The 13,256-nt window shown below is 37.5% G+C and overlaps 1 protein-coding gene and 1 pseudogene across 1 annotated transcript in view; one reads left to right on the forward strand and one right to left on the reverse strand.

Moving 5' to 3' along the window:
• Positions 1 to 13,256, forward strand: part of LOC104665214 (olfactory receptor 52B4-like) — a 30,395-nt gene that overhangs the window by 10,248 nt on the left and 6,891 nt on the right. The window lies entirely within an intron of this gene.
• LOC115893455 lies at positions 5,921 to 6,860 on the reverse strand (annotated as a pseudogene).

Raw genomic sequence — 13,256 nt, forward strand, 5'->3', positions numbered from 1 at the left:
GATCTCACTCACATGTGAGTGAGAAAAAAGTTGATCTCATAGAAGTAGAGAGTAGAATGTTGGTTACCAGAGGTGTGGATGGTTAAGGGAGAGGCAGGGATAGGGAGATGGTGGTCAAAGGATATGTAATTACAGTTAGATGAGAGAAATGTATATAATATATTAAACATGTGTCCAGAATAGGCAATTACATAGAATTAGAAAGTAGATAAGTAATTGCCTGGGGCTAGGGAGAGGAAGAGAATAGGTGGGAGTGGGCAGGAAAAGGAAGAATGACTACTAATGGTTATGAAGTTTTTTATGTGATGAAAATGTTCTAAAATTGATTGTGGTGATGGTTGCATAACTCTGTGAACATACTAAGACCATTGGATTATAGACTTTATTTATTTCTGTTATTTCTATTTTTTTATTACATTTCAATAGTTTTTGGGGAACAGGTGGTTTTTGGTTACACAGATAAGCTCTTTAGTGGTGATTTCTGAGATTTTGGTGCACTGGTCACCAGAGCTGCATATACTATACCCAATGTGTAGTCTTTTATCCCTCACCTCCTCCCACCCTTCCTCCCACATCCCCAAAGTCCATTATGTAACTCTCATACCTTTGCATCCTCCTAACTTAGCTCCCACATATAAGTGAGAACATACAATATGTGATTTTCCACTCTTGAGTTACTTCACTTAGACCAATGATCTCCAACTCCATCCGGGTTGCTGCAAATGCCATTATTTCATTTCTTTTTATGGCTGAGTAGTATTTCATGGTATATATATTACACTTTCTTTATCCACTTGTTGGTTGATGGGCATTTAGGCTGGATTATACACTTTAAATGGATGAATTGTATGATATGTAAATTATATCTCGATAAAACTGTTTAAAAGAAAAGAAAAGCCCAGGACTTGATGGTTCCACTCATGAATTCTACAAAACATTTAAAGAAGAAAGAAAACCAATCCTTCTCAAACTTTCAAAAAACTGAAGAAGAGGACAAAATTCCAAACTAATTTTATGAGACTAGGACTACTCTGATACAAAAGACAGACAAGGATCATACAATAAAAGAAAATTACTCTGAGAGCAGTGGCTCACATCTGTAATCCCAATACATTGAGAGGTTGAGGCAGGAGGATCACTTGAGCCCCGAAGTTTGAGACCAACCTAGGTAACATAGTGAGACTGTGTTTCTACAAAAAACAGAAAAAAGTAGCTAGACAGGGTGGTGTGTGCCTGTAATCCCAGCTACTTGGGAGGCTGAGGTAGGAGGGTTGCTTGAGCCCAGGAGTTGAGGCTAAAGTGAGCCATGATCACACCACTGCATTCCAGCCTGGGCAACAGAGCGAGGTATTGTCTCAAAAAAAAAATTACATGCAAATATCTCAACAAATATAAACATAGATGCAAAAATCCTCAACAAATACTAGTAAACTGAATTCAACAGCATATAAAAATTATCATTCATCAAGATCAAGTGAGATTGATCCATGGGGTAAAGATGTTTCCACATACACATGTGATATATCATATTAACAGAATGAAGAACAGAAATCATATGGTCATCTCAATAGATGCAGAAAGTATTTAACAAAATTCAACTTTTTTTCATGAAAAAAGTTCTCAACGAATTATGTATAGAAGGAATGCACCTCAACACAATAAAGGCCATACATGACATACCCTCAGCTAACATCATACTCAGTGAGGAAAAGTTTAAAGCTTTTCCTCAAAGGTCAGGAACATAATAAAAATGCTCACTCTGACCACTTCTAGTTAGCATAGTACTGGAAGTCCTAGCCAGAGCAATTTGGCAGGAGAAAGAAACAAAAGATTTCTAGATGGAAAAGGAGGAAGTTAAATTGTCCCTGGTTTGCAGATGACATGAATATATGTGAAGAAAACCTTATAGACTCCACCAAAAATCTGTTAGCACTGATAAAAATTCAGTAAAGTAGCAAGATAAAAATTAACACATAAAATTAGTAGCTTTTCTATACACTAACAATGAAGTATCTAAAACAGAAATCAAGAACACAATTTTATGATAACATTAATAAGAATAAGTTACGTAGGAATATGTTTAGCCAAGAAAGTGAAATCCTGTACACTGAAAACTATAAAACATTGATGAAGGAAATTGAAGAAGACACAAATAAATGGGAAGATATCCTCTGTTCATGGATTGGAAGAACTAATATTGTTAAAACATCCACACTACCCAAAACAATCTGTAGATTCAATGTAGTCCCTATCAAAATACCAATGACATTCTTCACAGAAGTAGAAAACACAACCTTAAAATTATTATGGAACCACATAAGACCTTGAATAGCCAAAGCATTCTCAAGTAAAAAAATGAAAAATAAAAACCAAAAACCAAAACTGGAGGTATAATAATACCTGACTTCAATATACTACAAAATATATTACAAAGCTATAGTAATTAAAACAGCAAGGCACTAACATTAACAAAAGGACACAAAGACCAATGGAGCAGACTAAAGAGCCTAGTAAAATTGACTTTTGCCAAAGGTGGCCAGAAAAAACAAGAGGGAAAATTAGTCTCTTTAATAAATGGTATTGGGATAATTCAATATCCGCAAACAAAAGAATAAAATTAGATCCTTATCTCACTCTACATACAAAAATTAGGTCAAAATGGATTAAAGGCTTAACTGTGAGACTGGAAACTCTAAAACAACTAGTAGAAAACAGAGGGGAAAAGCTTCATGACATTGGTCTGGGCAATAACTTTTTGAACAAGAATCCAAAAGCATAGGCTGGGCGCGGTGGCTCAAGCCTGTAATCCCAGCACTTTGGGAGGCCGAGACAGGTGGATCACGAGGTCTGGAGATCGAGACCATCCTGGCTAACCTGGTGAAACCCCGTCTCTACTAAAAAAATATAAAAAACTAGCCGGGCGACGTGGCGGGCGCCTGTAGTCCCAGCCACTCGGGAGGCTGAGGCAGGAGAATGGCGTAAACCCGGGAGGCGGAGCTTGCAGTGAGCTGAGATCCGGCCACTGCACTCCAGCCTGGGCGACAGAGCGACTCCGTCTCAAAAAAAAAAAAAAAAAAAAAAAAAGAATCCAAAAGCATAGGCAACAAAAATGAAAATTGGCAGAATTATTTAAAACTAAAAAAACTTCTGCATAGGCAAGAAATAACAGAGGAAAAAGACAATCTTTCGAGTGGGAGAAAATATTTGCAAACCTTCATCTGAGAAGGGGTTAATAGCCAAAATATATAAATAATTCAAATAAATCAATAATAAGAAATAAAATTCTTAAAAAATGGGCAAAGCACCTAAATAGGCAATTCTCAAAGAAGACATACAAATGGCCAGTAGGTAAATGAAGAAAAAAATAAAGGTCAACAAAACTAATCATCAGGGAAATGCAAATTAAAACCACAATGAGATATCACCTCATACAAATTAGAATGACTATTAACAAAAAGACAAAAGATAAAAAATGTTGGAGAGAATGGGGAGAAGGGGAACCCTTGCAAATTGTTGGTGGGAATGTTAGTGTAAGTATGATGGAAAACTGTGGACATTCATCAAAAAATTAAAAATAGAACTATCTATGATCCGTCTATCTCACTACTGTGTATATACCCAAATATATGAAATCAGTATGTTAAAGACATATTCATTCTCTCTCTTTTTTTTTTTTTTTTTTTTTTTTTGAGATGGAGTCTCGCTCTGTCGCCCGGGCTGGAGTGGTGCAGTGGCCGGATCTCAGCTCACTGCAAGCTCCGCCTCCCGGGTTTACGCCATTCTCCTGCCTCAGCCTCCGGAGTAGCTGGGACTACAGGCGCCCGCCACCTCGCCCGGCTAGATTTTTGTATTTTTTTTTTAGTAGAGACGGGGTTTCACCGTGTTAGCCAGGATGCTCTCGATCTCCAGACCTCGTGATCCACCCGTCTCGGCCTCCCAAAGTGCTGGGATTACAGGCTTGAGCCACCGCTCCCGGCCGACATATTCATTCTCATGTTCGTTGCAGCACTATCCACAATATCCCAGATATGGACTCAAAATAAGTGTCTATCGATGGATGAATGGATACAGAAAATGTAGTATATACACATAATGGAATACTATTCAGCCTTATAAAAGAAAGAAATTCTGCCATTTGCAATAACAGGGATGAATTTAGAGGACATAATGTTAAATGAAGTAAGCCAGGCATAGAAAGACAAATACCCCATTATCTCACTCACATGTTGAACACACAGAAGTAGAGTAGAATTGTGGCTAGGACCCTGGGGTGGGGTAAAGGGTTGAGGATGTAGAGATGTTGGTCACAGAACACAAAAGTTCAGTTTTATCTGAGAACTAAGTTCAAGAGATCTATTGTACAACATGGTGACTATAGTTAAAAGAGATGTATTTCATTCTTGAAAATTGCTAAGATAGCAGGTTTTAAATTTTCTTACCACAACAAATGAGGTAATGTATATGTTAATTAGCTCAATTTACCCATTCCACAATGTGTGCATATTTTAAAACATGTTGTACACGATAAATATAATTTTGTTTTTCAATAAAAAGGAAAATTAAAAAAATTTATAAAAGGGAAAAAATTAGGTTATAGACTACAACTATAGTATAGTCACTATTCTACATATTTATCATATTATAATATTTTGCAAATAGATACAGGAATTGATACAGATGAAAATAAATACAAATACAGATTCAGATACAGATACAGATGTATAGATATGTACATTTATAAACAAAGATGTATAGCTATATATAACAAATTTTAACAGTAAAATTGCTTGAGAGCTCTAAGATGGTAGTTTTATGAGCTCCATTTCAAGTTTGTTTTTTCATAATTTCTAATGCTTCCTAGAAGGAACATAGACTTTTAATAAAATAAGTATTAAAAATATGAGCAATATGCTATTTTTCTCATAAAAAATTATCAACTATAATACACTGAGAAGGAATTGTGATTGGAGACAATCTCAGAGGAGATGACATGAGAATTAGATATGAAAGGAGGAATAAGAGTTTTCCACAAGTTGATGGAGGTTATTTCAAGAGAAGGCAGAGTACCTGAAGAGTATGGTATAACCTGAGAAAACTGACAAATTAATGGCCTGATGCATCTGAAGTTCAGGTTGCATAGAAGGTATTGGGAAGTGTCGTTGTAAAAACACTCAGAATTCATGTGAATAAACATCTTGAATGTTCTCCTGAGGAGGAGATCATTGAAGAACACAGCCTGACACTGAGAATGAAGGAGTTCCCTTTCTTCAGCATTTCCCCAGCACACACCACACCTTCAGAAACCACAGGTCATTCCTCAACACAAAAATGATCAATTCAGGTTCCTCAAGAGTTGTTCTGCAAAATATGAATCACACAATTTATTTGCAACCCTCTATTATAGACATTCATGTTCATAGGATATAAATTATAACATAATAGAAATAAATGGAAAACCTAGGAATCACTGATTCTAAGAATGTCACTTAGCTAGAAAGAAGGACATAAAAGAATGGAGGTTTGTACATGATTTTACAGGAATACAACATGTCTCAGAGCTTCAGAAACTCAGTACAGGATAGATGAACAAATTCCAATGCCAGAGCACTGCTCTCACTTTATCTATTTCCAAAGATTATGATAGTGTTGTCCTATTAAGGATACATGACTTCTGAAAAATCAGTCTATTCTCTCCTAGGCTCTGTGCAGGAGGTAGTTTGTTCAGTCAAACATTACATTGCTCTCCTAGGTTCTTTAAAAAATGGAAGAGTAAGCCCTGCAACTTCCCAGTTGACCTTGCTCCAGACATGGTACTCACTGAGTTATTTCCTACTGTGTCAGCTGACCTCTCCCATCTACCACTTCCATACCCACTTAGCAGATAGCTAGAGATTCTGAAAACTCAGTTCTTAAACCAAAGTTATTTCTGTTTTATAAACAAAAAATGAGCCACTTGTTCCTGCATTTGCTTGGTTTTGATCCCATAAATAATGGGATTCAGCATAGGTGGAACCAGAAAGCAGACATTAGCCAATGGGATGTAGATACAATATGGAATGTGGTGTCCAAACCTCTAGGTTAAGGACTGTGAAGATGCCAGACCCATAAAAGAGGATGATGATGCAAACTTGGGAGCCACATGTGTTGAGAGCTTTGTGGCGAGCATCTGGAGAAGGCATGTGGAAGACAGCATGGAGAATCAGCATATAGGAAATTAGTACAACATCTAAGACCACCGTTGACATTAGAATGGAAAACCCATACTAAATGTTTATTCAAATGTCATTACATGCATATTTGGCTAGGCCAATGTGTTCACAAAAGGTGTGTGGAATAATATTATTCTGGCAGAAAGTCAATCTTTTTAAAAGAAATATGATAGAGAAAATTATACCATAACTTCTCAGGGAGACAGTCATACAAATTTTCTTAATCAGAGCATTTGTAAGAACGGTGGTGTACCTCAGTGGGTAGCATATGGCAATGTAGCGGTCAAAGGCCATCACTAGCAAGATCCCTGACTCAGAGATGAAGGTGGAATGGATGACGAAAAGCTGAGTAATGCAACGATCCAGGGAGATGTCCCCAGCATGGAGCCAGAAGATAGCTAAGGCCTGAGGAATGGTGCACGTGGAGAGGACAATGTCTGCTCCAGCCAGCATGCAGAGGAAGAGGTACATGGGTTCACGGAGGCTGCGCTTTGTGAGGATAATGAAGATGAGCAGGCTGTTCCCAGGAAGGGCGGTGACATAAGAAATGAAGAATGGGATAGAAATCCACATGTGCTGGTCCTCTAGGCAGGGGATGCCCAGCAAGTGAAAGACCGTGTGGCTAGTGCCACTGTGGTTTGCAGTAGGCATAGCTGGGAACTTTCAGAACCTCACCTCCTACTCACAGAGGTAGAAGAAGATAAAATCTCCAACATTCTTTGCGATGTCACCAGGAGCTTTTGGCATGTTCCATAATCTCCATCTTCTTTGAACATGTAAATAACAAACACGCAAATATGAAAGGTGGTGGTCTATACTCTAATGAATGACAGTCAGACAATATCTCCAAGTAATCAGAATAAGAGACATTATTGTATGCACTTTAATTATGAATGGAGGATTATGAATATACAGAGGAAATTATTATTTCTGTGTGGGAAAGCTGAATAAGGTGACACTTAAAATTGAGTAGTTTATCATAAAGTTAATAATGAAGAGAGAAAGGAAGTAGCATAAGAAAAGGTGAGTGTACAGATCAATGCACAGGATGTTTCTGAAATATTTTCAGGCCGGGGTGGCTGTTGCATAAGGAGTACTGAGGAGAACAAGGGAAGTGATGGTATAGGCAGGATTTTCCTGAATGTGAAGGGACTTGATCACAACTTCACTCTTAGGCCCCATCCTTTACACAGGGGCAGTCATTAGTTTAGAAAGATGACCTGTTGATGTTTGTTGGAACATTGATTGATTGAAGACACTGAAGCCTAAAAGGCCAGTGCTGTTCCCAGGAATGGAAAATACCTTATTGTATTACAGTCACAGGAGAATTTAGCTAATGTTTATTAAGCATCACTTTATGCCAGGGGCTATAGTATGCACAGTGCACTTCGTACGTTCTTAATGCAGGGAGTAGACATCCACTCTTAGAACTGGCTAGTATCCCTATTTCACACTTAAGGAAAGTGAGTCTTAGACAATATGAATAACTTGCTACTTGTCACAAAGCAGCAATTGATAGAAATGAGATTTGAAACCTCTGACTTCACCACATACAGTTTGCTCACTTGTGAAGAGGGTCAAGGCACCTCTTTATCTGAGACGAGGCACTCCTTGTGCTCACACCCCAGGGAACTAGGCTTAGAAGTGACTGAAATTAGGTAAAGAGTTATTTCTGGGTGATGAGGAGGGGTTGCAGTTCTTGATATTTGAGAAATTCTCCTGTTGTTAGAAATGAACATGTAACTTCATCATTTACTTCCTAGCATACTCTTCTTGACTCATTAGTGGATTCATTCACCAGGGATATTTTGAGCATTGACTATTTTTTCCTGCATCATGCCATGTGCCTGAGTCCTAAATAGGTTTATGGTTTCAGAGAATGGTGGGCTTGTGAGTAAATAGGTTTACTGGTGTGCATAAGGAGTACTGAGGAGAACAAGGGAGGTGGAATGGCTTCAGAGAGTGCCTTCTGAGAAGAGAGCCATATTGAATCCCATTTTCAATGGAATGAAGAAATGGAGACAAATAATAAAATACACTCTTCATGGGGTTTCTAAGGATATTAAATAAAGGAGTATCTTAAAATATTTAGTTGTTGGCTAAGATACATCTTATGATCAGTAATATTTTTTCTTCCATTCTAGTTCACACTCTTGGTGCATCCCCTTCTTTCTTTCTGGAGGATAATTGGCTCTTAGTTATTTTTTACACCTGCTAGGATGCCCTGGCTGCCTCCACAAAGCTCTTTCCAATGTGTGGCTTGGGGCGGGTGACTACAGTTCCCTGCCACTTGCAGGGCTCCTTTCATATTATGCCAAGAGTTGTTTGCAGCCTACATCAATATATTTTATGTTTTCTCATGGTGCATACTAACTACTGGATTGCTCCTTTTTTCTGCCCTTTAGTAAATTCCATCTAGCCCACGTTCTCTCACCCTCGCTTCTCGGATCCTTATCTTTCACTTCTGCCATAAGCAGAGACTTGTGCCTCTGGCATATATATATTTATATATTTACCACATATTTCAACAGTCTCTAAGAGTCCTTTTACCTCTGGCCTGTATGATATAACACCAGCCTGGTTCTTACCTTATTTCTGGAACCAGTCCCATCCATAGATGTCTAATTCACTCACTGGCCTCAGACTGAGACTTCAGTACCAGAAACGAGATCTGTGATAAAATTCAGCCTGTTGGGGGCCAGGAGTTGGGCTGTTTATCTTCTTTCAGAAGAAACCTTGAGGGAAGCACTTCAGCCACACTCTCTAGGGAAAGAGCTATTGCCACCAGCCTTGCCCTCTTCCCAAGTAGGCTGAGTCTCTAAAACCACTTCCCACCTCTCTCCGTTCCTCCTGCTCCTTTTCTCTTTTGCTTTTCTCAAGATGCTCTGATACAAAATCCTTTCCCACCTAATCTAGCCTTGCAACAGTCTGTTTAAACAAATGTTAGACCAATTTTTAATAGGCATATGAAGTCTGATGATTAATATGTGTTGATGATTTATAAAGGTATGCTCCTCATGAAAAGTATAATGTTGAAGTTATATTGATCTCCCTGACTTTCATAAGTTTTAACTTTCACAGCCGTGAATAATGATGCTTAACTCTGTTACCTAAGATGTATAGTGTACCTGCTTAATGGTTAGTAGAAAACATGTGAGTCATGATTATTTTGGACACATTTGTATTTCATTGTTTGTCTTGACTGTTTTTTTTAATTTTTTCTTAATTTTCAGTTTGATTATGATGTGCCAAGGCATAACTTTCTTTGTTTTTATCCTCCTTGATGTTTGCTTAGCTTTTTGAATATGTACATATATGAGTTTTAACTAATTTGGAAAATTTTAGTAATTATTTCTTAATTTTTTTTATCCCATTCTGTCTCCCATTTCACTTTGGGACCCAAAGCAAACTATTCTTAGAGCTTTTGAGATTGTTTCACCAGTACCTGTGGCCTATTCATTTATTTTTCTGTTCTTTTTCCTACTTCTTTAGTTGGATAATTCTACTGATGCATCTCATATTTAATTATTAGGAGAGGGCTACTTGGTCTAAGGTAAATGCATTTGTAGATTTGTTAGGTATTAATGATACAACACCATAAGGGTTGTGCCAGTTTTTCATTACCACCAGCAATTCATGAGCATGTCTTTTCCCTCCTGACCTTGCCAGCAGGGTATGTTGTCAAGCGTTTGAATATTTGTCAGTCTGATAGTGTGGTTGAAGTGTGGTTGAGAATCCACAAAAATGGTCACTAACAATTCCTCCCTCTTCTGAACACATGTACCGTTCCTCCATCATGACATGTTGTTTATTACTCATCTCCTGGAATCTACGATGGCCTCATGACTTGCTTTGACTAATAGAATAAGGTCAAAGTTATGCATTTGAATTCTGGAGTATATACTTTCAGAGGCCTCGCAACTTCCATTCTGTCGTCTTGGAGGCCACCAGCCATGTAAATAGCTTATGATAGACAAATAAATAAGAGACCATACGGTGAGAGATGCCATTGAGGGCAACTGAGGCACAGCAGCTGACAACCATAAAGGCAAGGATTTTGCTTTGTTTACTTATTTGCATTGTAGACTTCAATTCTTCTTGGCATACTATAGGAACACAATAAATATGTATTGACTGAAAATATTATTGAATAAATAAGCTGATACTATGAATGATAGAATTATGTGACATCAGTTGCTGGATGTAAGTTTTAAGGTGCTTAGGTACCATAAAGCCTGGAGATTCTCCAGCTAGAGACATCTGGTAGAGTGAGTTTTGGAATGTTTGAATGGTGTAGGATGATGCCAGGAGATACTATTTGGGGCCTATCTCATTGTTCAGTTGCAGAAAAGTCTTTCTTAAGAATTTCCAGCCAGGCGTGGTGGCTTACACCTGTAATCCCAGCACTTTGGGAGGCCGAGCGGGCAGATCACCTGAAGTCAGGAGTTCGAGACCAGCCTCACCAATATGATGCAACTCATTTCTACTAAAGACACAAAAATTAGCTGGGCATGGTGGCATGCGCCTGTGATCCCAGCTACTCGGGAGGCTGAGACAGGAGAATCACTTGAACCCGGGAGGCAGAGGTTACAGTGAGCCGAGATCGCGCCATTGCACTCCAGCCTGGGCAAGAAGAGCAAAACTCCATCTAAAAAAAAAAAAAAAAAATTAACCTTTGGGCAGTAACTAAGGCAGTTAGGCATTTTGCTGTAGGCGACCTTTCCAACAGTATTTCCCATTTCGTGTTTCACAACTGTTCCTCAAATACAGAACATAATTCATTATTCACCCCCCTTTTGTCATTCTATGCCCTTCTACCTCTGAGTCCTTATTCTTGATTTTTCTGCCGGGAATATCCTCCTTATTTGACTGATTGGTGAATGTGTACTTAGATCTCAAGAATCATCTGACATCTTAGCTCATTCATAAAGCATGTTGTAACCGTCCTTATACTAGGTAGTTTAAGCTGATACTTTTTCTAATTAATTTTTAAAATTGACAAGTAGTTTTATACAATAGGATGCTTTGATATACATATACATTGTGGAATGGCTGAATTAAGCTATTAATATATGCATTAGCTTACATAACCTTTTTTCAGTGAGAACACTTGAAATCTACTCTATTCCCATTTTTCAAATATATAATATAGCGTAATTAATTATTGTACACCATGGTGTACACTAGATCTCTTGTACTTATTCTTTCTAACTAAAATGTGTGTCTTTTGACCAACATCTCTCCAGTCTTTCCCACCCCACAGCCTCTTGTAACTACCATTACACTCTTTGTTTTTATGAGTTCAACATTTTTAGATTCTGTATGTAAATGAGATCATGCTGTATTTGGCTTTTGGTGCCTGCCTTATTTCTCTTAACATAATGGCCTCTGGATTCATCCATGTTGTTGCCAATGACAGAATTTCCTTCCTTTATAAGGCCAAATAGTATTCCATTGTGTATATATCTCACTAGCCTTTCATATGTTGATGGTCACCAACATTGATTTGATATCTTGGCTCCTATGAATAATGCTGCAACAAACATGGGCATACAGATATCTTTTTGAAATAGCAGTTTTCTATCCTTTGAATATATACCCAGTGGTGAGATTATTGGATCATATGGTAGCTCTATTTTGAATTTTTCAGAAACCTCTGTACTGTTTTCCATAATAGGTGTACTGTAATAATTTATATTTTGCCGACATTTATTGTGAGGGAATCTGGAAGGCAGATATACAACATTAGGAGTAGGAGAAGGTAAGAAACATGAGTTTCAAAGGAGTAGTAGCTTCTAAAAGAAAGTGAATGAGCATTAGTTTAGAACAAAGCCTGGGAAATGTTTTGGCATTTGCAGTAAAAATGCCCCCAAATGGGTGTAAATGTTTAAGATATTAAGGGCTCCCACAGATTCTAAATAAATGGCACCAAAATGCTAAGGGAGGAAAATACTTACTGAGGGGGCTTTGCTTTTTCATTTTTATTTATTTATTTTTTCACTCTGTACCGTAAATTCCACAACGGCACCTGTTTTCACTCCTGTATATCAATGTGCCTGGCACAGGGTAGGTTTCAAGTTGAAAAATTTTGACTTCTCTGCAAAAAAGATTTATAAATAATTATTAAAATATTAAAAATTTCCATCAATAATACCCTATACAACATAAAATGAAGACATTGCCATAACAATTTTCTTCTTTTGAATATCAAATATTTAATTAGAATAATCCAGAACACCTACAAAACTTCATATATAAGTATATTCATGACAGAATATATATTTTTTTCTCCATGCAGTCAATCTTTATTATAGCAGGATTCGCATATTCACATCAAGTACATAGAACTTTTTTTGCCTTTTATATAATACAGAGTTTTTAAATAACTTTACACAGAAATAAATTTCTTCAATCTGAATTTCAGCTATCTTTTTTTATTCTCCATGCTTTCTATCCAAACTGAACAATATTTTCTGTTATACAAATTTACATGAGAAAAACTCCGAAGTACAAATGAAGGGACCTGAGCAGGAAGGAGAACCAAAGGATCAGGAAGTGGGTATGGGGAGAATTAAAAAATACTAAAAGATTCCAGCGAACATTGAGAATAGGGGAAAAGAGGGAGACGTCATCCATTTGACTGAAAATAAATGTCTTTTTTTTATGAATTGAAAAATAAGCTTTAAAAATAGTTACTCCATTGTAATTTTTGCAAAGCAGGTATAGAGAGGTCTGTGGACAATTAAAAAGTCCCCATTTTTTCACTGGGCACACCCCAGACTCCATGAGAACCTTTTCAATGCTTGAGTGGAACTGAAGTGTACTAAACCCGAAACTTTGGCAGCAACAGAAAAGAGGAATGTGTGTGTGAGTTGCCATAAGGTTTGGAGTGGTGAAACAGGAACCGTGAATTCACTGCAGTTCAAACAGGAAGCATCTCCCTTTCCTCTCCCTTACAGGAGACATGTCCTCAAACCAAGGAATACATGAAAAGGGGGAATTTCCTTTTTCTTGGTCTAAACCAAAGAGCAATCACAACTACTGAAT

Source organism: Rhinopithecus roxellana, chromosome 15 (assembly GCF_007565055.1).
Source record: "Rhinopithecus roxellana isolate Shanxi Qingling chromosome 15, ASM756505v1, whole genome shotgun sequence".
NCBI lineage: Eukaryota > Metazoa > Chordata > Mammalia > Primates > Cercopithecidae > Rhinopithecus > Rhinopithecus roxellana.